Source organism: Lampris incognitus, chromosome 4 (genome assembly GCF_029633865.1).
Source record: "Lampris incognitus isolate fLamInc1 chromosome 4, fLamInc1.hap2, whole genome shotgun sequence".
Lineage (NCBI taxonomy): Eukaryota > Metazoa > Chordata > Actinopteri > Lampriformes > Lampridae > Lampris > Lampris incognitus.
Genome location: NC_079214.1, coordinates 70609518 through 70635705, shown reverse-complemented (window position 1 = coordinate 70635705; position 26188 = coordinate 70609518).

Sequence of the window (26188 nt, the reverse complement as noted above, 5' to 3'; positions counted from 1 at the left end):
GTGTTCTTACAGACTGTGTTCCTACAGACTGTGTACCTACAGATTGTGTTCCTACAGACTGTAGTCCATCAGTGTTCAATCAGACTGTGTTCTATCAGACTGTGTTCCTACAGACTGTGTTCTTACAGGCTGTGTTCCTACAGGCTGTGTTCATACAAGCTGTGTTCCATCAGACTGTGTTCCTACAGACGGTATTCATACAGAATGTGTTCCTACAGACTGTGTTCCTGCAGACTGTGTTACTGCTGGCTGTGTTCGTACAGGCTGTGTTCCTACAGACTATGTTCCATCAGACTGTGTTCCCACAGGCTGTGTTCCTACGGACTGTGTTCCATCACACTGTGTTCCTACGGGGTTTGTTCCTACATACTATGTTCCATCAGACTGTGTTCCTACAGGCTGTGTTCCTACAAGCTTTGTTCCATCAGACTGTGTTCCTACAGGCTGTGTACCTACAGTCTGTGTTCAATCAGACTGTGTTCTTACCGGCTGTGTTTCTACAGGCTGTGTTCTATCAGACTGTGTTCCTACAGACTGTGTTCTTACAGGCTGTGTTCCTACAAACTGTGTTCATACAAGCTGTGTTCCATCGGACTGTGTTCCTACAGACGGTATTCATACAGAATGTGTTCCTACAGACTGTGTTCCTGCAGACTGTGTTACTGCTGGCTGTGTTCGTACAGGCTGTGTTCCTACAGACTATGTTCCATCAGACTGTGTTCCCACAGGCTGTGTTCCTACGGACTGTGTTCCATCACACTGTGTTCCTACGGGGTTTGTTCCTACATACTATGTTCCATCAGACTGTGTTCCTACAGGCTGTGTTCCTACAAGCTTTGTTCCATCAGACTGTGTTCCTACAGGCTGTGTACCTACAGTCTGTGTTCCATCAGACTGTGTTCTTACCGGCTGTGTTTCTACAGGCTGTGTTCTATCAGACTGTGTTCCTACAGACTGTGTTCTTACAGGCTGTGTTCCTACAAACTGTGTTCATACAAGCTGTGTTCCATCGGACTGTGTTCCTACAGACGGTGTTCATACAGAATGTGTTCCTACAGAATGTGTTCCTACAGACTGTGTTACTGCTGGCTGTGTTCGTACAGACTGTGTTCCTACAGACTATGTTCCATCAGACTGTGTTCCCACAGGCTGTGTTCCATCAGACTGTGTTCCAACAAGCTGTGTTCCTACGTACTGTGTTCCATCACACTGTGTTCCTACGGGGTTTGTTCCTACATACTATGTTCCATCAGACTGTGTTCCTACAGACTGTGTTCCTACAGGCTGTGTTCTTACAGACTGTGTTCCTACAGATTGTGTTCCTACAGACTGTAGTCCATCAGTGTTCAATCAGACTGTGTTCTATCAGACTGTGTTCCTACAGACTGTGTTCTTACAGGCTGTGTTCCTACAGGCTGTATTCATACAAGCTGTGTTCCATCGGACTGTGTTCCTACAGACGGTGTTCATACAGAGTGTGTTCCTTCAGACTGTGTTCCTACAGGCTGTGTTCATACAGATTGTGTTCCATCAGACTGTGTTCCTACAGGCTGTGTTCCCACAGATTGTGTTCCATCACACTGTGTTCCGTCAGAATGTGTTCCATCAGACTGTGTTCCTACAGTCTGTGTTCCTACGGGCTGTGTTCCTACAAGCTGTGTTCCTACAGGCTGTGTTCCTACTGGCTGTGTTCCATCAGACTGTATTCTGTATTCCTACAGACTGTATTTCTACAGGCTGTATTCCTACAAACTGTGTTCCATCAGACTGTGTTCTACAGACTGTATTCCAACAGTGTTCCATCGGACTGTGTTCCATAAAACATTGTTCCTACAGGCTGTCTTCTTACAGACTGTGTTCCTACGGGCTGTGTTCCTACAGATTGTGTTCCTACAGACTGTAGTCCATCAGTGTTCAATCAGACTGTGTTCTATCAGACTGTGTTCCTACAGACTGTGTTTTTACAGGCTGTGTTCCTACAAGCTGTGTTCCATCGGACTGTGTTCCTACAGACGGTGTTCATACAGAATGTGGTTCCTACAGACTGTGTTCCTACAGGCTGTGTTCCTATAGGCTGTGTTACATCAGACTGTGTTCCTACTGGCTGTGTTGCTACAGGCTGTGTTAATACAGACTGTGTTCCTACAGATTGTGTTGCTACAGTCTGTTTTCCTACAGGCTGTGTTACTACAGACTGTGTTCCATCAGACTGTGTTCCAACGGACTGTGTTCCTACAGGTTGTGTTCCTACAGACTGTGTTCCTACAGGCTGTGTTCCTACAGGCTGTGTTGCTACAGACTGTGTTAATACAGACTGTGTTCCTACAGACTGTGTTCCCACAGGCTGTGTTCCATCAGACTGTGTTCCATCAGACTGTTCCTACAGACTGTGTTCCATCAGACTGTGTTCCTACAAGCTGTGTTCTTACAGACTATGTTCCGCCAGATTGTGTTCCTACAGGCTGTGTTCATACAGACTGTGTTCCATCAAACATTGTTCCTACGGGCTGTGTTCCTACAGACTATTTTCCATCAGACTGTGTTCCTACAGGCTGTGTTCATACAGACTGTGATCCATCAAACATTGTTCCTACGGGCTGTGTTCCTACAGCCTATTTTCCATCAGACTGTGTTCCATCAGATTGTGTTCCTACAGGCTGTGTTACTACAGGCTTTGTTCTTACATGCTGTGTTCCTACAGACTCTGCTCCATCAAACATTGTTCCTACAGGCTGTGTTCCTACAGACTGTGTTCCATCAGACTGTGTTACTACAGGCTGTGTTCCTACAGACTGTGTTCCTACAGACTGTATTCCATCAGAGTTCCATCAGACTGTGTTCCATCAAACATTGTTCCTACAGGCTGTGTTCTTACAGACTGTGTTCCTACAGACTGTGTTCCTACAGGCCGTGTTCCTACAGACTGTGTTCCTACAGACTGTGTTCCTACAGACTGTACTCCATCAGTGTTCCTACAGACTGTGTTCCATCAAACATTGTTCCTACAGGCTGTGTTCTTACAGACTGTGTTCCTACAGACTGTGTTCCTACAGGCTGTGTTCATACAGATTGTGTTCCATCAAACATTGTTCCTACAGGCTGTGTTCCTACAGACTGTGTTACTGCTGGCTGTGTTCGTACAGGCTGTGTTCCTACAGGGTTTGTTCCTACAGACTATGTTCCAGCAGACTGTGTTCCCACAGGCTGTGTTCCATCAGACTGTGTTCCAACAGGCTGTGTTCCTACGGACTGTGTTCCATCACACTGTGTTCCTATGGGGTTTGTTCCTACATACTATGTTCCATCAGTCTGTGTTCCTACAGGCTGTGTTCTTACAACCTGTGTTCCATCAGACTGTGTTCCTACAGGCTGTGTCCCTACAGTCTGTGTTCCATCAGACTGTGTTCCTACCGGCTGTGTTTCTACAGGCTGTGTTCCTACAGACTATGTTCCATCAGACTGTGTTCCTACAGGCTGTGTTCCTACAAGCTGTGTTCCACCAGACTGTGTTCCTACAGGCTGTGTTCCCACAGACTGTGTTCCATCACACTGTGTTCCGTCAGACTGTGTTCCATCAGACTGTGTTCCTACAGTCTGTGTTCCTTCGGGCTGTGTTCCTACAAGCTGTGTTCCTACAGGCTGTGTTTCTACTGGCTGTGTTCCATCAGACTGTATTCTCTATTCCTACAGACTGTATTTCTACAGGCTGTATTCCTACAGACTGTGTTCTTACGGGCTGTGTTCCTACAAGCTGTGTTCCTACAGACTGTGTTCCTACAGGTTGTGTTCCTACTGGCTGTGTTCCATCAGACTGTATTCTGTATTCCTACAGACTGTATTTCTACAGGCTGTATTCCTACATACTGTGTTCCATCAGACTGTGTTCCTACAGACTGTATTCCATCAGACTGTGTTCCATCAGACTGTGTTCCTACAGGCTGTGTTACTACAGGCTTTGTTCTTACATGCTGTGTTCCTACAGACTCTGTTCCATCAAACATTGTTCCTACAGGCTGTGTTCCTACAGACTGTGTTCCATCAGACTGTGTTCCTACAGGCTGTGTTCCTACAGACTGTGTTCCTACAGACTGTATTCCATCAGTGTTCCATCAGACTGTGTTCCATCAAACATTGTTCCTACAGGCTGTGTTCTTACAGACTGTGGTCCTACAGACTGTGTTCCTACAGGCTGTGTTCATACAGACGGTGTTCCATCAAACATTGTTCCTAGAGACTGTGGTCCTACAGGCTGTGTTCCTATGGACTATTTTCCATCAGACTGTGTTCCTACAGGCTGTGTTCCTACAGACTGTGTTCCATCACACTGTGTTCCGTCAGAATGTGTTCCATCAGACTGTGTTCCTACAGTCTGTGTTCCTACGGGCTGTGTTCCTACAAGCTGTGTTCCTACAGGCTGTGTTCCTACTGGCTGTGTTCCATCAGACTGTATTCTGTATTCCTACAGACTGTATTTCTACAGGCTGTATTCCTACATACTGTGTTCCATCAGATTGTGTTCTACAGACTGTATTCCATCAGTGTTCCATCAGACTGTGTTCCATAAAACATTGTTCCTACAGGCTGTGTTCTTACAGACTGTATTCCTACAGACTGTGTTCCTACAGGCTGTCTTCTTACAGACTGTGTTCCTACAGACTGTGTTCCTACAGATTGTGTTCCTATAGACTGTAGTCCATCAGTGTTCAATCAGACTGTGTTCTATCAGACTGTGTTCCTACAGACTGTGTTCCTACAGGCTGTGTTCCTACAGGCTGTGTTCCTACAAGCTGTGTTCCATCGGACTGTGTTCCTTCAGACGGTGTTCATACAGAATGTGGTTCCTACAGACTGTGTTCCTGCAGGCTGTGTTCCTATAGGCTGTGTTACATCAGACTGTGTTCCTACTGGCTGTGTTGCTACAGGCTGTGTTAATACAGACTGTGTTCCTACAGATTGTGTTGCTACAGTCTGTTTTCCTACAGGCTGTGTTACTACAGACTGTGTTCCATCAGACTGTGTTCCAACGGACTGTGTTCCTACAGGTTGTGTTCCTACAGACTGTGTTCCTACAGGCTGTGTTCCTACAGGCTGTGTTGCTACAGACTGTGTTAATACAGACTGTGTTCCTACAGACTGTGTTCCCACAGGCTGTGTTCCATCAGACTGTGTTCCATCAGACTGTTCCTACAGACTGTGTTCCATCAGACTGTGTTCCTACAGGCTGTGTTCTTACAGACTATGTTCCACCAGACTGTGTTCCTACAGGCTCTGTTCATACAGACTGTGTTCCATCAAACATTGTTCCTACGGGCTGTGTTCCTACAGACTATTTTCCATCAGACTGTGTTCCTACAGGCTGTGTTCATACAGACTGTGTTCCATCAAACATTGTTCCTACGGGCTGTGTTCCTACAGCCTATTTTCCATCAGACTGTGTTCCATCAGATTGTGTTCCTACAGGCTGTGTTACTACAGGCTTTGTTCTTACATGCTGTGTTCCTACAGACTCTGCTCCATCAAACATTGTTCCTACAGGCTGTGTTCCTACAGACTGTGTTCCATCAGACTGTGTTCCTACAGGCTGTGTTCCTACAGACTGTGTTCCTACAGACTGTATTCCATCAGAGTTCCATCAGACTGTGTTCCATCAAACATTGTTCCTACAGGCTGTGTTCTTACAGACTGTGTTCCTACAGACTGTGTTCCTACAGGCCGTGTTCCTACAGACTGTGTTCCTACAGACTGTGTTCCTACAGACTGTATTCCATCAGTGTTCCTACAGACTGTGTTCCATCAAACATTGTTCCTACAGGCTGTGTTCTTACAGACTGTGTTCCTACAGACTGTGTTCCTACAGGCTGTGTTCATACAGATTGTGTTCCATCAAACATTGTTCCTACAGGCTGTGTTCGTACAGACTGTGTTACTGCTGGCTGTGTTCGTACAGGCTGTGTTCCTACAGGGTTTGTTCCTAAAGACTATGTTCCATCAGACTGTGTTCCCACAGGCTGTGTTACATCAGACTGTGTTCCAACAGGCTGTGTTCCTACGGACTGTGTTCCATCACACTGTGTTCCTATGGGGTTTGTTCCTACATACTATGTTCCATCGGACTGTGTTCCTACAGGCTGTGTTCTTACAACCTGTGTTCCATCAGACTGTGTTCCTACAGGCTGTGTCCCTACAGTCTGTGTTCCCTCAGACTGTGTTCCTACCGGCTGTGTTTCTACAGGCTGTGTTCCTACAGACTATGTTCCATCAGACTGTGTTCCTACAGGCTGTGTTCCTACAAGCTGTGTTCCACCAGACTGTGTTCTTACAGGCTGTGTTCCCACAGACTGTGTTCCATCACACTGTGTTCCGTCAGACTGTGTTCCATCAGACTGTGTTCCTACAGTCTGTGTTCCTTCGGGCTGTGTTCCTACAAGCTGTGTTCCTACAGGCTGTGTTTCTACTGGCTGTGTTCCATCAGACTGTATTCTGTATTCCAACAGACTGTATTTCTACAGGCTGTATTCCTACAGACTGTGTTCTTACGGGCTGTGTTCCTACAAGCTGTGTTCCTACAGACTGTGTTCCTACAGGTTGTGTTCCTACTGGCTGTGTTCCATCAGACTGTATTCTGTATTCCTACAGACTGTATTTCTACAGGCTGTATTCCTACATACTGTGTTCCATCAGACTGTGTTCCTACAGACTGTATTCCATCAGACTGTGTTCCATCAGACTGTGTTCCTACAGGCTGTGTTACTACAGGCTTTGTTCTTACATGCTGTGTTCCTACAGACTCTGTTCCATCAAACATTGTTCCTACAGGCTGTGTTCCTACAGACTGTGTTCCATCAGACTGTGTTCCTACAGGCTGTGTTCCTACAGACTGTGTTCCTACAGACTGTATTCCATCAGTGTTCCATCAGACTGTGTTCCATCAAACATTGTTCCTACAGGCTGTGTTCTTACAGACTGTGGTCCTACAGACTGTGTTCCTACAGGCTGTGTTCATACAGACGGTGTTCCATCAAACATTGTTCCTAGAGACTGTGGTCCTACAGGCTGTGTTCCTATGGACTATTTTCCATCAGACTGTGTTCCTACAGGCTGTGTTCCTACAGACTGTGTTCCATCACACTGTGTTCCGTCAGAATGTGTTCCATCAGACTGTGTTCCTACAGTCTGTGTTCCTACGGGCTGTGTTCCTACAAGCTGTGTTCCTACAGGCTGTGTTCCTACTGGCTGTGTTCCATCAGATTGTGTTCTACAGACTGTATTCCATCAGTGTTCCATCAGACTGTGTTCCATAAAACATTGTTCCTACAGGCTGTGTTCTTACAGACTGTATTCCTACAGACTGTGTTCCTACAGGCTGTCTTCTTACAGACTGTGTTCCTACAGACTGTGTTCCTACAGATTGTGTTCCTATAGACTGTAGTCCATCAGTGTTCAATCAGACTGTGTTCTATCAGACTGTGTTCCTACAGACTGTGTTCCTACAGGCTGTGTTCCTACAGGCTGTGTTCCTACAAGCTGTGTTCCATCGGACTGTGTTCCTTCAGACGGTGTTCATACAGAATGTGGTTCCTACAGACTGTGTTCCTGCAGGCTGTGTTCCTATAGGCTGTGTTACATCAGACTGTGTTCCTACTGGCTGTGTTGCTACAGGCTGTGTTAATACAGACTGTGTTCCTACAGATTGTGTTGCTACAGTCTGTTTTCCTACAGGCTGTGTTACTACAGACTGTGTTCCATCAGACTGTGTTCCAACGGACTGTGTTCCTACAGGTTGTGTTCCTACAGACTGTGTTCCTACAGGCTGTGTTCCTACAGGCTGTGTTGCTACAGACTGTGTTAATACAGACTGTGTTCCTACAGACTGTGTTCCCACATGCTGTGTTCCATCAGACTGTGTTCCATCAGACTGTTCCTACAGACTGTGTTCCATCAGACTGTGTTCCTACAGGCTGTGTTCTTACAGACTATGTTCCGCCAGACTGTGTTCCTACAGGCTCTGTTCATACAGACTGTGTTCCATCAAACATTGTTCCTACGGGCTGTGTTCCTACAGACTATTTTCCATCAGACTGTGTTCCTACAGGCTGTGTTCATACAGACTGTGTTCCATCAAACATTGTTCCTACGGGCTGTGTTCCTACAGCCTATTTTCCATCAGACTGTGTTCCATCAGATTGTGTTCCTACAGGCTGTGTTACTAAAGGCTTTGTTCTTACATGCTGTGTTCCTACAGACTCTGCTCCATCAAACATTGTTCCTAAAGGCTGTGTTCCTACAGACTGTGTTCCATCAGACTGTGTTCCTACAGGCTGTGTTCCTACAGACTGTGTTCCTACAGACTGTATTCCATCAGAGTTCCATCAGACTGTGTTCCATCAAACATTGTTCCTACAGGCTGTGTTCTTACAGACTGTGTTCCTACAGACTGTGTTCCTACAGGCCGTGTTCCTACAGACGGTGTTCCTACAGACTGTGTTCCTACAGACTGTATTCCATCAGTGTTCCTACAGACTGTGTTCCATCAAACATTGTTCCTACAGGCTGTGTTCTTACAGACTGTGTTCCTACAGACTGTGTTCCTACAGGCTGTGTTCATACAGATTGTGTTCCATCAAACATTGTTCCTACAGGCTGTGTTCGTACAGACTGTGTTACTGCTGGCTGTGTTCGTACAGGCTGTGTTCCTACAGGGTTTGTTCCTACAGACTATGTTCCATCAGACTGTGTTCCCACAGGCTGTGTTACATCAGACTGTGTTCCAACAGGCTGTGTTCCTACGGACTGTGTTCCATCACACTGTGTTCCTATGGGGTTTGTTCCTACATACTATGTTCCATCGGACTGTGTTCCTACAGGCTGTGTTCTTACAACCTGTGTTCCATCAGACTGTGTTCCTACAGGCTGTGTCCCTACAGTCTATGTTCCCTCAGACTGTGTTCCTACCGGCTGTGTTTCTACAGGCTGTGTTCCTACAGACTATGTTCCATCAGACTGTGTTCCTACAGGCTGTGTTCCTACAAGCTGTGTTCCACCAGACTGTGTTCTTACAGGCTGTGTTCCCACAGACTGTGTTCCATCACACTGTGTTCCGTCAGACTGTGTTCCATCAGACTGTGTTCCTACAGTCTGTGTTCCTTCGGGCTGTGTTCCTACAAGCTGTGTTCCTACAGGCTGTGTTTCTACTGGCTGTGTTCCATCAGACTGTATTCTGTATTCCTACAGACTGTATTTCTACAGGCTGTATTCCTACAGACTGTGTTCTTACGGGCTGTGTTCCTACAAGCTGTGTTCCTACAGACTGTGTTCCTACAGGTTGTGTCCCTACTGGCTGTGTTCCATCAGACTGTATTCTGTATTCCTACAGACTGTATTTCTACAGGCTGTATTCCTACATACTGTGTTCCATCAGACTGTGTTCCTACAGACTGTATTCCATCAGACTGTGTTCCATCAGACTGTGTTCCTACAGGCTGTGTTACTACAGGCTTTGTTCTTACATGCTGTGTTCCTACAGACTCTGTTCCATCAAACATTGTTCCTACAGGCTGTGTTCCTACAGACTGTGTTCCATCAGACTGTGTTCCTACAGGCTGTGTTCCTACAGACTGTGTTCCTACAGACTGTATTCCATCAGTGTTCCATCAAACTGTGTTCCATCAAACATTGTTCCTACAGGCTGTGTTCTTACAGACTGTGGTCCTACAGACTGTGTTCCTACAGGCTGTGTTCATACAGACGGTGTTCCATCAAACATTGTTCCTACAGACTGTGGTCCTACAGGCTGTGTTCCTATGGACTATTTTCCATCAGACTGTGTTCCTACAGGCTGTGTTCCTACAGACTGTGTTCCATCAGACTGTGTTCCTACAGGCTGTGTTTTTACAGGCTGTGTTCCTACAGACTGTTCCTACAGACTGTATTCCATCAGTGTTCCATCAGACTGTGTTCCATAAAACATTGTTCCTACAGGCTGTGTTCTTACTACTGTGTTCCTACAGACTGTGTTCCTACAAGCTGTGTTCTTACAGACTGTGTTCCTACAGATTGTGTTCCTACAGACTGTAGTCCATCAGTGTTCAATCAGACTGTGTTCTATCAGACTGTGTTCCTACAGACTGTGTTCTTACAGGCTGTGTTCCTACAGGCTGTGTTCATACAAGCTGTGTTCCATCGGACTGTGTTCCTACAGACGGTGTTCATACAGAATGTGTTCCTACAGACTGTGTTCCTACAGGCTGTGTTCATACAGATTGTGTTCCATCAAACATTGTTCCTACAGGCTGTGTTCCTACAGACTGTGTTACTGCTGGCTGTGTTGCTACAGGCTGTGTTAATACAGACTGTGTTCCTACAGATTGTGTTGCTACAGTCTGTTTTCCTACAGGCTGTGTTACTACAGACTGTGTTCCATCAGACTGTGTTCCAACGGACTGTGTTCCTACAGGTTGTGTTCCTACAGACTGTGTTCCTACAGGCTGTGTTCCTACAGGCTGTGTTGCTACAGACTGTGTTAATACAGACTGTGTTCCTACAGACTGTGTTCCCACAGGCTGTGTTCCATCAGACTGTGTTCCATCAGACTGTTCCTACAGACTGTGTTCCATCAGACTGTGTTCCTACAGGCTGTGTTCTTACAGACTATGTTCCGCCAGACTGTGTTCCTACAGGCTCTGTTCATACAGACTGTGTTCCATCAAACATTGTTCCTACGGGCTGTGTTCCTACAGACTATTTTCCATCAGACTGTGTTCCATCAGATTGTGTTCCTACAGGCTGTGTTACTAAAGGCTTTGTTCTTACATGCTGTGTTCCTACAGACTCTGTTCCATCAAACATTGTTCCTAAAGGCTGTGTTCCTACAGACTGTGTTCCATCAGACTGTGTTCCTACAGGCTGTGTTCCTACAGACTGTGTTCCTACAGACTGTATTCCATCAGAGTTCCATCAGACTGTGTTCCATCAAACATTGTTCCTACAGGCTGTGTTCTTACAGACTGTGTTCCTACAGACTGTGTTCCTACAGGCCGTGTTCCTACAGACTGTGTTCCTACAGACTGTGTTCCTACAGACTGTATTCCATCAGTGTTCCTACAGACTGTGTTCCATCAAACATTGTTCCTACAGGCTGTGTTCTTACAGACTGTGTTCCTACAGACTGTGTTCCTACAGGCTGTGTTCATACAGATTGTGTTCCATCAAACATTGTTCCTACAGGCTGTGTTCGTACAGACTGTGTTACTGCTGGCTGTGTTCGTACAGGCTGTGTTCCTACAGGGTTTGTTCCTACAGACTATGTTCCATCAGACTGTGTTCCCACAGGCTGTGTTACATCAGACTGTGTTCCAACAGGCTGTGTTCCTACGGACTGTGTTCCATCACACTGTGTTCCTATGGGGTTTGTTCCTACATACTATGTTCCATCGGACTGTGTTCCTACAGGCTGTGTTCTTACAACCTGTGTTCCATCAGACTGTGTTCCTACAGGCTGTGTCCCTACAGTCTGTGTTCCCTCAGACTGTGTTCCTACCGGCTGTGTTTCTACAGGCTGTGTTCCTACAGACTATGTTCCATCAGACTGTGTTCCTACAGGCTGTGTTCCTACAAGCTGTGTTCCACCAGACTGTGTTCTTACAGGCTGTGTTCCCACAGACTGTGTTCCATCACACTGTGTTCCGTCAGACTGTGTTCCATCAGACTGTGTTCCTACAGTCTGTGTTCCTTCGGGCTGTGTTCCTACAAGCTGTGTTCCTACAGGCTGTGTTTCTACTGGCTGTGTTCCATCAGACTGTATTCTGTATTCCTACAGACTGTATTTCTACAGGCTGTATTCCTACAGACTGTGTTCTTACGGGCTTTGTTCCTACAAGCTGTGTTCCTACAGACTGTGTTCCTACAGGTTGTGTCCCTACTGGCTGTGTTCCATCAGACTGTATTCTGTATTCCTACAGACTGTATTTCTACAGGCTGTATTCCTACATACTGTGTTCCATCAGACTGTGTTCCTACAGACTGTATTCCATCAGACTGTGTTCCATCAGACTGTGTTCCTACAGGCTGTGTTACTACAGGCTTTGTTCTTACATGCTGTGTTCCTACAGACTCTGTTCCATCAAACATTGTTCCTACAGGCTGTGTTCCTACAGACTGTGTTCCATCAGACTGTGTTCCTACAGGCTGTGTTCCTACAGACTGTGTTCCTACAGACTGTATTCCATCAGTGTTCCATCAAACTGTGTTCCATCAAACATTGTTCCTACAGGCTGTGTTCTTACAGACTGTGGTCCTACAGACTGTGTTCCTACAGGCTGTGTTCATACAGACGGTGTTCCATCAAACATTGTTCCTACAGACTGTGGTCCTACAGGCTGTGTTCCTATGGACTATTTTCCATCAGACTGTGTTCCTACAGGCTGTGTTCCTACAGACTGTGTTCCATCAGACTGTGTTCCTACAGGCTGTGTTTTTACAGGCTGTGTTCCTACAGACTGTTCCTACAGACTGTATTCCATCAGTGTTCCATCAGACTGTGTTCCATAAAACATTGTTCCTACAGGCTGTGTTCTTACTACTGTGTTCCTACAGACTGTGTTCCTACAAGCTGTGTTCTTACAGACTGTGTTCCTACAGATTGTGTTCCTACAGACTGTAGTCCATCAGTGTTCAATCAGACTGTGTTCTATCAGACTGTGTTCCTACAGACTGTGTTCTTACAGGCTGTGTTCCTACAGGCTGTGTTCATACAAGCTGTGTTCCATCGGACTGTGTTCCTACAGACGGTGTTCATACAGAATGTGTTCCTACAGACTGTGTTCCTACAGGCTGTGTTCATACAGATTGTGTTCCATCAAACATTGTTCCTACAGGCTGTGTTCCTACAGACTGTGTTACTGCTGGCTGTGTTCGTACACGCTGTGTTCATACAGACTGTGTTCCATCAAACATTGTTCCTACGGGCTGTGTTCCTACAGCCTATTTTCCATCAGACTGTGTTCCATCAGATTGTGTTCCTACAGGCTGTGTTACTACAGGCTTTGTTCTTACATGCTGTGTTCCTACAGACTCTGCTCCATCAAACATTGTTCCTACAGGCTGTGTTCCTACAGACTGTGTTCCATCAGACTGTGTTCCTACAGGCTGTGTTCCTACAGACTGTGTTCCTACAGACTGTATTCCATCAGAGTTCCATCAGACTGTGTTCCATCAAACATTGTTCCTACAGGCTGTGTTCTTACAGACTGTGTTCCTACAGACTGTGTTCCTACAGGCCGTGTTCCTACAGACTGTGTTCCTACAGACTGTGTTCCTACAGACTGTATTCCATCAGTGTTCCTACAGACTGTGTTCCTACAGACTGTGTTCCTACAGACTGTGTTCCTACAGACTGTATTCCATCAGTGTTCCTACAGACTGTGTTCCATCAAACATTGTTCCTACAGGCTGTGTTCTTACAGACTGTGTTCCTACAGACTGTGTTCCTACAGGCTGTGTTCATACAGATTGTGTTCCATCAAACATTGTTCCTACAGGCTGTGTTCGTACAGACTGTGTTACTGCTGGCTGTGTTCGTACTCGCTGTGTTCCTACAGGGTTTGTTCCTACAGACTATGTTCCATCAGACTGTGTTCCCACAGGCTGTGTTCCATCAGACTGTGTTCCAACAGGCTGTGTTCCTACGGACTGTGTTCCATCACACTGTGTTCCTATGGGGTTTGTTCCTACATACTATGTTCCATCGGACTGTGTTCCTACAGGCTGTGTTCTTACAACCTGTGTTCCATCAGACTGTGTTCCTACAGGCTGTGTCCCTACAGTCTGTGTTCCATCAGACTGTGTTCCTACCGGCTGTATTTCTACAGGCTGTGTTCCTACAGACTATGTTCCATCAGACTGTGTTCCTACAGGCTGTGTTCCTACAAGCTGTGTTCCACCAGACTGTGTTCCTACAGGCTGTGTTCCCACAGACTGTGTTCCATCACACTGTGTTCCGTCAGACTGTGTTCCATCAGACTGTGTTCCTACAGTCTGTGTTCCTTCGGGCTGTGTTCCTACAAGCTGTGTTCCTACAGGCTGTGTTTCTACTGGCTGTGTTCCATCAGACTGTATTCTGTATTCCTACAGACTGTATTTCTACAGGCTGTATTCCTACAGACTGTGTTCTTACGGGCTGTGTTCCTACAAGCTTTGTTCCTACAGACTGTGTTCCTACAGGTTGAGTTCCTACTGGCTGTGTTCCATCAGACTGTATTCTGTATTCCTACAGACTGTATTTCTACAGGCTGTATTCCTACATACTGTGTTCCATCAGACTGTGTTCCTACAGACTGTATTCCATCAGACTGTGTTCCATCAGACTGTGTTCCTACAGGCTGTGTTACTACAGGCTTTGTTCTTACATGCTGTGTTCCTACAGACTCTGTTCCATCAAACATTGTTCCTACAGGCTGTGTTCCTACAGACTGTGTTCCATCAGACTGTGTTCCTACAGGCTGTGTTCCTACAGACTGTATTCCATCAGTGTTCCATCAAACTGTGTTCCATCAAACATTGTTCCTACAGGCTGTGTTCTTACAGACTCTGGTCCTACAGACTGTGTTCCTACAGGCTGTGTTCATACAGACGGTGTTCCATCAAACATTGTTCCTACAGGCTGTGTTCCTATGGACTATTTTCCATCAGACTGTGTTCCTACAGGCTGTGTTCCTACAGACTGTGTTCCATCAGACTGTGTTCCTACAGGCTGTGTTTTTACAGGATGTGTTCCTACAGACTGTTCCTACAGACTGTATTCCATCAGTGTTCCATCAGACTGTGTTCCATAAAACATTGTTCCTACAGGCTGTGTTCTTACAGACTGTGTTCCTACAGACTGTGTTCCTACAAGCTGTGTTCTTACAGACTGTGTTCCTACAGATTGTGTTCCTACAGACTGTAGTCCATCAGTGTTCAATAAGACTGTGTTCTATCAGACTGTGTTCCTACAGACTGTGTTCTTACAGGCTGTGTTCCTACAGGCTGTGTTCATACAAGCTGTGTTCCATCGGACTGTTTTCCTACAGACGGTGTTCATACAGAATGTGTTCCTACAGACTGTGTTCCTACAGGCTGTGTTCATACAGATTGTGTTCCATCAAACATTGTTCCTACAGGCTGTGTTCCTACAGACTGTGTTACTGCTGGCTGTGTTCGTACAGGCTGTGTTCATACAGACTGTGTTCCATCAAACATTGTTCCTACGGGCTGTGTTCCTACAGCCTATTTTCCATCAGACTGTGTTCCATCAGATTGTGTTCCTACAGGCTGTGTTACTACAGGCTTTGTTCTTACATGCTGTGTTCCTACAGACTCTGCTCCATCAAACATTGTTCCTACAGGCTGTGTTCCTACAGACTGTGTTCCATCAGACTGTGTTCCTACAGGCTGTGTTCCTACAGACTGTGTTCCTACAGACTGTATTCCATCAGAGTTCCATCAGACTGTGTTCCATCAAACATTGTTCCTACAGGCTGTGTTCTTACAGACTGTGTTCCTACAGACTGTGTTCCTACAGGCCGTGTTCCTACAGACTGTGTTCCTACAGACTGTGTTCCTACAGACTGTATTCCATCAGTGTTCCTACAGACTGTGTTCCATCAAACATTGTTCCTACAGGCTGTGTTCTTACAGACTGTGTTCCTACAGACTGTGTTCCTACAGGCTGTGTTCATACAGATTGTGTTCCATCAAACATTGTTCCTACAGGCTGTGTTCGTACAGACTGTGTTACTGCTGGCTGTGTTCGTACAGGCTGTGTTCCTACAGGGTTTGTTCCTACAGACTATGTTCCATCAGACTGTGTTCCCACAGGCTGTGTTCCATCAGACTGTGTTCCAACAGGCTGTGTTCCTACGGACTGTGTTCCATCACACTGTGTTCCTATGGGGTTTGTTCCTACATACTATGTTCCATCGGACTGTGTTCCTACAGGCTGTGTTCTTACAACCTGTGTTCCATCAGACTGTGTTCCTACAGGCTGTGTCCCTACAGTCTGTGTTCCATCAGACTGTGTTCCTACCGGCTGTGTTTCTACTGGCTGTGTTCCTACAGACTATGTTCCATCAGACTGTGTTCCTACAGGCTGTGTTCCTACAAGCTGTGTTCCACCAGACTGTGTTCCTACAGGCTGTGTTCCCACAGACTGTGTTCCATCACACTGTGTTCCGTCAGACTGTGTTCCATCAGACTGTGTTCCTACAGTCTGTGTTCCTTCGGGCTGTGTTCCTACAAGCTGTGTTCCTACAGGCTGTGTTTCTACTGGCTGTGTTCCATCAGACTGTATTCTGTATTCCTACAGACTGTATTTCTACAGGCTGTATTCCTACAGACTGTGTTCTTACGGGCTGTGTTCCTACAAGCTGTGTTCCTACAGACTGTGTTCCTACAGCTTGTGTTCCTACTGGCTGTGTTCCATCAGACTGTATTCTGTATTCCTACAGACTGTATTTCTACAGGCTGTATTCCTACATACTGTGTTCCATCAGACTGTGTTCCTACAGACTGTATTCCATCAGACTGTGTTCCATCAGACTGTGTTCCTACAGGCTGTGTTACTACAGGCTTTGTTCTTACATGCTGTGTTCCTACAGACTCTGTTCCATCAAACATTGTTCCTACAGGCTGTGTTCCTACAGACTGTGTTCCATCAGACTGTGTTCCTACAGGCTGTGTTCCTACAGACTGTGTTCCTACAGACTGTATTCCATCAGTGTTCCATCAAACTGTGTTCCATCAAACATTGTTCCTACAGGCTGTGTTCTTACAGACTGTGGTCCTACAGACTGTGTTCCTACAGGCTGTGTTCATACAGACGGTGTTCCATCAAACATTGTTCCTACAGACTGTGGTCCTACAGGCTGTGTTCCTATGGACTATTTTCCATCAGACTGTGTTCCTACAGGCTGTGTTCCTACAGACTGTGTTCCATCAGACTGTGTTCCTACAGGCTGTGTTTTTACAGGCTTTGTTCCTACAGACTGTTCCTACAGACTGTATTCCATCAGTGTTCCATCAGACTGTGTTCCATAAAACATTGTTCCTACAGGCTGTGTTCTTACAGACTGTGTTCCTACAGACTGTGTTCCTACAAGCTGTGTTCTTACAGACTGTGTTCCTACAGATTGTGTTCCTACAGACTGTAGTCCATCAGTGTTCAATCAGACTGTGTTCTATCAGACTGTGTTCCTACAGACTGTGTTCTTACAGGCTGTGTTCCTACAGGCTGTGTTCATACAAGCTGTGTTCCATCGGACTGTGTTCCTACAGACGGTGTTCATACAGAATGTGTTCCTACAGACTGTGTTCCTACAGGCTGTGTTCATACAGATTGTGTTCCATCAAACATTGTTCCTACGGGCTGTGTTCCTACAGCCTATTTTCCATCAGACTGTGTTCCATCAGATTGTGTTCCTACAGGCTGTGTTACTACAGGCTTTGTTCTTACATGCTGTGTTCCTACAGACTCTGCTCCATCAAACATTGTTCCTACAGGCTGTGTTCCTACAGACTGTGTTCCATCAGACTGTGTTCCTACAGGCTGTGTTCCTACAGACTGTGTTCCTACAGACTGTATTCCATCAGAGTTCCATCAGACTGTGTTCCATCAAACATTGTTCCTACAGGCTGTGTTCTTACAGACTGTGTTCCTACAGACTGTGTTCCTACAGGCCGTGTTCCTACAGACTGTGTTCCTACAGACTGTGTTCCTACAGACTGTATTCCATCAGTGTTTCTACAGACTGTGTTCCATCAAACATTGTTCCTACAGGCTGTGTTCTTACAGACTGTGTTCCTACAGACTGTGTTCCTACAGGCTGTGTTCATACAGATTGTGTTCCATCAAACATTGTTCCTACAGGCTGTGTTCGTACAGACTGTGTTACTGCTGGCTGTGTTCGTACAGGCTGTGTTCCTACAGGGTTTGTTCCTACAGACTATGTTCCATCAGACTGTGTTCCCACAGGCTGTGTTCCATCAGACTGTGTTCCAACAGGCTGTGTTCCTACGGACTGTGTTCCATCACACTGTGTTCCTATGGGGTTTGTTCCTACATACTATGTTCCATCGGACTGTGTTCCTACAGGCTGTGTTCTTACAACCTGTGTTCCATCAGACTGTGTTCCTACAGGCTGTGTCCCTACAGTCTGTGTTCCATCAGACTGTGTTCCTACCGGCTGTGTTTCTACAGGCTGTGTTCCTACAGACTATGTTCCATCAGACTGTGTTCCTACAGGCTGTGTTCCTACAAGCTGTGTTCCACCAGACTGTGTTCCTACAGGCTGTGTTCCCACAGACTGTGTTCCATCACACTGTGTTCCGTCAGACTGTGTTCCATCAGACTGTGTTCCTACAGTCTGTGTTCCTTCGGGCTGTGTTCCTACAAGCTGTGTTCCTACAGGCTGTGTTTCTACTGGCTGTGTTCCATCAGACTGTATTCTGTATTCCTACAGACTGTATTTCTACAGGCTGTATTCTGTATTCCTACAGACTGTATTTCTACAGGCTGTATTCCTACAGACTGTGTTCTTACGGGCTGTGTTCCTACAAGCTGTGTTCCTACAGACTGTGTTCCTACAGGTTGTGTTCCTACTGGCTGTGTTCCATCAGACTGTATTCTGTATTCCTACAGACTGTATTTCTACAGGCTGTATTCCTACATACTGTGTTCCATCAGACTGTGTTCCTACAGACTGTATTCCATCAGACTGTGTTCCATCAGACTGTGTTCCTACAGGCTGTGTTACTACAGGCTTTGTTCTTACATGCTGTGTTCCTACAGACTCTGTTCCATCAAACATTGTTCCTACAGGCTGTGTTCCTACAGACTGTGTTCCATCAGACTGTGTTCCTACAGGCTGTGTTCCTACAGACTGTGTTCCTACAGACTGTATTCCATCAGTGTTCCATCAAACTGTGTTCCATCAAACATTGTTCCTACAGGCTGTGTTCTTACAGACTGTGGTCCTACAGACTGTGTTCCTACAGGCTGTGTTCATACAGACGGTGTTCCATCAAACATTGTTCCTACAGACTGTGGTCCTACAGGCTGTGTTCCTATGGACTATTTTCCATCAGACTGTGTTCCTACAGGCTGTGTTCCTACAGACTGTGTTCCATCAGACTGTGTTCCTACAGGCTGTGTTTTTACAGGCTGTGTTCCTACAGACTGTTCCTACAGACTGTATTCCATCAGTGTTCCATCAGACTGTGTTCCATAAAACATTGTTCCTACAGGCTGTGTTCTTACAGACTGTGTTCCTACAGACTGTGTTCCTACAAGCTGTGTTCTTACAGACTGTGTTCCTACAGATTGTGTTCCTACAGACTGTAGTCCATCAGTGTTCAATCAGACTGTGTTCTATCAGACTGTGTTCCTACAGACTGTGTTCTTACAGGCTGTGTTCCTACAGGCTGTGTTCATACAAGCTGTGTTCCATCGGACTGTGTTCCTACAGACGGTGTTCATACAGAATGTGTTCCTACAGACTGTGTTCCTACAGGCTGTGTTCATACAGATTGTGTTCCATCAAACATTGTTCCTACAGGCTGTGTTCCTACAGACTGTGTTACTGCTGGCTGTGTTCGTACAGGCTGTGTTCCTACAGACTATGTTCCTTCAGACTGTGTTCCCACAGCCTGTGTTCCATCAGACTGTGTTCCAACAGGCTGTGTTGCTACGGACTTTGTTCCATCACACTGTGTTCCTACGGGGTTTGTTCCTACATACTATGTTCCATCAGACTGTGTTCCTACAGACTGTGTTCCTACAGGCTGTGTTCTTACAGATTGTGTTCCTACAGATAGTGTCCCTACAGACTGTAGTCCATCAGTGTTCAATCAGACTGTGTTCTATCAGACTGTGTTCCTACAGACTGTGTTCTTACAGGATGTGTACCTACAGTCTGTGTTCCATCAGACTGTGTTCCTACCGGCTGTGTTTCTACAGGCTGTGTTCTATCAGACTGTGTTCCTACAGACTGTGTTCTTACAGGCTGTGTTCCTACAGGCTGTGTTCATACAAGCTGTGTTCCATCGGACTGTGTTCCTACAGACGGTGTTCATACAGAATGTGTTTCATCAGACTGTGTTCCTACAGGCTGTGTACCTACAGTCTGTGTTCCATCAGACTGTGTTCCTACCGGCTGTGTTTCTACAGGCTGTGTTCTATCAGACTGTGTTCCTACAGACTGTGTTCTTACAGGCTGTGTTCCTACAGGCTGTGTTCATACAAGCTGTGTTCCATCGGACTGTGTTCCTACAGACGGTGTTCATACAGAATGTGTTCCTACAGACTGTGTTCCTACAGGCTGTGTTCATACAGATTGTGTTCCATCAAACATTGTTCCTACAGGCTGTGTTCCTACAGACTGTGTTACTGCTGGCTGTGTTCGTACAGGCTGTGTTCCTACAGACTATGTTCCATCAGACTGTGTTCCCACAGGCTCTGTTCCATCAGACTGTGTTCCAACAAGCTGTGTTCCTACGGACTGTGTTCCATCACACTGTGTTCCTACGGGGTTTGTTCCTACATACTATGTTCCATCAGACTGTGTTCCTACAGACTGTGTTCCTACAGGCTGTGTTCTTACAGACTGTGTTCCTACAGATTGTGTTCCAACAGACTGTAGTCCATCAGTGTTCAATCAGACTGTGTTCTATCAGACTGTGTTCCTACAGACTGTGTTCTTACAGGCTGTGTTCCTACAGGCTGTGTTCATACAAGCTGTGTTCCATCGGACTGTGTTCCTACAGACGGTGTTCATACAGAGTGTGTTCCTTCAGACTGTGTTCCTACAGGCTGTGTTCATACAGATTGTGTTCCATCAAACATTGATCCTACAGGCTGTGTTCCTACAAGCTGTGTTCCATCAGACTGTGTTCCTACAGGCTGTGTTCCCACAGACTGTGTTCCATCACACTGTGTTCCGTCAGAATGTGTTCCATCAGACTGTATTCCTACAGTCTGTGTTCCTATGGGCTGTGTTCCTACAAGCTGTGTTCCTACAGGCTGTGTTCCTACTGGCTGTGTTCCATCAGACTGTATTCTGTATTCCTACAGACTGTATTTCTACAGGCTGTATTCCTACATACTGTGTTCTATCAGACTGTGTTCTACAGACTGTATTCCATCAGTGTTCCATCAGACTGTGTTCCATAAAACATTGTTCCTACAGGCTGTGTTCTTACAGACTGTATTCCTACAGACTGTGTTCCTACAGGCTGTCTTCTTACAGACTGTGTTCCTACAGACTGTGTTCCTACAGATTGTGTTCCTACAGACTGTAGTCCATCAGTGTTCAATCAGACTGTGTTCTATCAGACTGTGTTCCTACAGACTGTGTTTTTACAGGCTGTGTTCCTACAGGCTGTGTTCCTACAAGCTGTGTTCCATCGGACTGTGTTCCTACAGACGGTGTTCATTTAGAATGTGGTTCCTACAGACTGTGTTCCTACAGGCTGTGTTCCTATAGGCTGTGTTACATCAGACTGTGTTCCTACTGGCTGTGTTGCTACAGGCTGTGTTAATACAGACTGTGTTCCTACAGATTGTGTTGCTACAGTCTGTTTTCCTACAGGCTGTGTTACTATAGACTGTGTTCCATCAGACTGTGTTCCAACGGACTGTGTTCCTACAGGTTGTGTTCCTACAGACTGTGTTCCTACAGGCTTTGTTCCTACAGGCTGTGTTGCTACAGACTGTGTTAATACAGACTGTGTTCCTACAGACTGTGTTCCCACAGGCTGTGTTCCATCAGACTGTGTTCCATCAGACTGTTCCTACAGACTGTGTTCCATCAGACTGTGTTCCTACAGGCTGTGTTCTTACAGGCTTTGTTCCTACAGGCTGTGTTGCTACAGACTGTGTTAATACAGACTGTGTTCCTACAGACTGTGTTCCCACAGGCTGTGTTCCATCAGACTGTGTTCCATCAGACTGTTCCTACAGACTGTGTTCCATCAGACTGTGTTCCTACAGGCTGTGTTCTTACAGACTGTATTCCTACACACTGTGTTCCTACAGGCTGTCTTCTTACAGACTGTGTTCCTACAGACTGTGTTCCTACAAGCTGTGTTCTTACAGACTGTGTTCCTACAGGCTGTGTTCATACAGACGGTGTTCCATCAAACATTGTTCCTACAGACTGTGGTCCTACAGGCTGTGTTCCTATGGACTATTTTCCATCAGACTGTGTTCCTACAGGCTGTGTTCCTACAGACTGTGTTCCATCAGACTGTGTTCCTACAGGCTGTGTTTTTACAGGCTGTGTTCCTACAGACTGTTCCTACAGACTGTATTCCATCATTGTTCCATCAGACTGTGTTCCATAAAACATTGTTCCTACAGGCTGTGTTCTTACAGACTGTGTTCCTACAGACTGTGTTCCTACAAGCTGTGTTCTTACAGACTGTGTTCCTACAGATTGTGTTCCTACAGACTGTAGTCCATCAGTGTTCAATCAGACTGTGTTCTATCAGACTGTGTTCCTACAGACTGTGTTCTTACAGGCTGTGTTCCTACAGGCTGTGTTCATACAAGCTGTGTTCCATCGGACTGTGTTCCTACAGACGGTGTTCATACAGAATGTGTTCCTACAGACTGTGTTCCTACAGGCTGTGTTCATACAGATTGTGTTCCATCAAACATTGTTCCTACAGGCTGTGTTCCTACAGACTGTGTTACTGCTGGCTGTGTTCGTACAGGCTGTGTTCCTACAGACTATGTTCCTTCAGACTGTGTTCCCACAGCCTGTGTTCCATCAGACTGTGTTCCAACAGGCTGTGTTGCTACGGACTTTGTTCCATCACACTGTGTTCCTACGGGGTTTGTTCCTACATACTATGTTCCATCAGACTGTGTTCCTACAGACTGTGTTCCTACAGGCTGTGTTCTTACAGATTGTGTTCCTACAGATAGTGTCCCTACAGACTGTAGTCCATCAGTGTTCAATCAGACTGTGTTCTATCAGACTGTGTTCCTACAGACTGTGTTCTTACAGGATGTGTACCTACAGTCTGTGTTCCATCAGACTGTGTTCCTACCGGCTGTGTTTCTACAGGCTGTGTTCTATCAGACTGTGTTCCTACAGACTGTGTTCTTACAGGCTGTGTTCCTACAGGCTGTGTTCATACAAGCTGTGTTCCATCGGACTGTGTTCCTAGAGACGGTGTTCATACAGAATGTGTTTCATCAGACTGTGTTCCTACAGGCTGTGTACCTACAGTCTGTGTTCCATCAGACTGTGTTCCTACCGGCTGTGTTTCTACAGGCTGTGTTCTATCAGACTGTGTTCCTACAGACTGTGTTCTTACAGGCTGTGTTCCTACAGGCTGTGTTCATACAAGCTGTGTTCCATCGGACTGTGTTCCTACAGACGATGTTCATACAGAATGTGTTCCTACAGACTGTGTTCCTACAGGCTGTGTTCATACAGATTGTGTTCCATCAAACATTGTTCCTACAGGCTGTGTTCCTACAGACTGTGTTACTGCTGGCTGTGTTCGTACAGGCTGTGTTCCTACAGACTATGTTCCATCAGACTGTGTTCCCACAGGCTGTGTTCCATCAGACTGTGTTCCAACAAGCTGTGTTCCTACGGACTGTGTTCCATCACACTGTGTTCCTACGGGGTTTGTTCCTACATACTATGTTCCATCAGACTGTGTTCCTACAGACTGTGTTCCTACAGGCTGTGTTCTTACAGACTGTGTTCCTACAGATTGTGTTCCAACAGACTGTAGTCCATCAGTGTTCAATCAGACTGTGTTCTATCAGACTGTGTTCCTACAGACTGTGTTCTTACAGGCTGTGTTCCTACAGGCTGTGTTCATACAAGCTGTGTTCCATCGGACTGTGTTCCTACAGACGGTGTTCATACAGAGTGTGTTCCTTCAGACTGTGTTCCTACAGGCTGTGTTCATACAGATTGTGTTCCATCAAACATTGATCCTACAGGCTGTGTTCCTACAAGCTGTGTTCCATCAGACTGTGTTCCTACAGGCTGTGTTCCCACAGACTGTGTTCCATCACACTGTGTTCCGTCAGAATGTGTTCCATCAGACTGTGTTCCTACAGTCTGTGTTCCTATGGGCTGTGTTCCTACAAGCTGTGTTCCTACAGGCTGTGTTCCTACTGGCTGTGTTCCATCAGACTGTATTCTGTATTCCTACAGACTGTATTTCTACAGGCTGTATTCCTACATACTGTGTTCTATCAGACTGTGTTCTACAGACTGTATTCCATCAGTGTTCCATCAGACTGTGTTCCATAAAACATTGTTCCTACAGGCTGTGTTCTTACAGACTGTATTCCTACAGACTGTGTTCCTACAGGCTGTCTTCTTACAGACTGTGTTCCTACAGACTGTGTTCCTACAGATTGTGTTCCTACAGACTGTAGTCCATCAGTGTTCAACCAGACTGTGTTCTATCAGACTGTGTTCCTACAGACTGTGTTTTTACAGGCTGTGTTCCTACAGGCTGTGTTCCTACAAGCTGTGTTCCATCGGACTGTGTTCCTACAGACGGTGTTCATTTAGAATGTGGTTCCTACAGACTGTGTTCCTACAGGCTGTGTTCCTATAGGCTGTGTTACATCAGACTGTGTTCCTACTGGCTGTGTTGCTACAGGCTGTGTTAATACAGACTGTGTTCCTACAGATTGTGTTGCTACAGTCTGTTTTCCTACAGGCTGTGTTACTATAGACTGTGTTCCATCAGACTGTGTTCCAACGGACTGTGTTCCTACAGGTTGTGTTCCTACAGACTGTGTTCCTACAGGCTTTGTTCCTACAGGCTGTGTTGCTACAGACTGTGTTAATACAGACTGTGTTCCTACAGACTGTGTTCCCACAGGCTGTGTTCCATCAGACTGTGTTCCATCAGACTGTTCCTACAGACTGTGTTCCATCAGACTGTGTTCCTACAGGCTGTGTTCTTACAGGCTTTGTTCCTACAGGCTATGTTGCTACAGACTGTGTTAATACAGACTGTGTTCCTACAGACTGTGTTCCCACAGGCTGTGTTCCATCAGACTGTGTTCCATCAGACTGTTCCTACAGACTGTGTTCCATCAGACTGTGTTCCTACAGGCTGTGTTCTTACAGACTGTATTCCTACACACTGTGTTCCTACAGGCTGTCTTCTTACAGACTGTGTTCCTACAGACTGTGTTCCTACAGATTGTGTTCCTACAGACTGTAGTCCATCAGTGTTCAATCAGACTGTGTTCTATCAGACTGTGTTCCTACAGACTGTGTTTTTACAGGCTGTGTTCCTACAGGCTGTGTTCCTACAAGCTGTGTTCCATCGGACTGTGTTCCTACAGACGGTGTTCATTTAGAATGTGGTTCCTACAGACTGTGTTCCTACAGGCTGTGTTCCTATAGGCTGTGTTACATCAGACTGTGTTCCTACTGGCTGTGTTGCTACAGGCTGTGTTAATACAGACTGTGTTCCTACAGATTGTGTTGCTACAGTCTGTTTTCCTACAGGCTGTGTTACTACAGACTCTGTTCCATCAGACTGTGTTCCAACGGACTGTGTTCCTACAGGTTGTGTTCCTACAGACTGTGTTCCTACAGGCTTTGTTCCTACAGGCTGTGTTGCTACAGACTGTGTTAATACAGACTGTGTTCCTACAGACTGTGTTCCCACAGGCTGTGTTCCATCAGACTGTGTTCCATCAGACTGTTCCTACAGACTGTGTTCCATCAGACTGTGTTCCTACAGGCTGTGTTCTTACAGACTGTGTTCCATCAAACATTGTTCCTACGGGCTGTGTTCCTACAGACTATTTTCCATCAGACTGTGTTCCTACAGGCTGTGTTCATACAGACTGTGTTCCATCAAACATTGTTCCTACGGGCTGTGTTCCTACAGCCTATTTTCCATCAGACTGTGTTCCATCAGATTGTGTTCCTACAGGCTGTGTTACTACAGGCTTTGTTCTTACATGCTGTGTTCCTACAGACTCTGCTCCATCAAACATTGTTCCTACAGGCTGTGTTCCTACAGACTGTGTTCCATCAGACTGTGTTCCTACAGGCTGTGTTCCTACAGACTGTGTTCCTACAGACTGTATTCCATCAGAGTTCCATCACACTGTGTTCCATCAAACATTGTTCCTACAGGCTGTGTTCTTACAGAC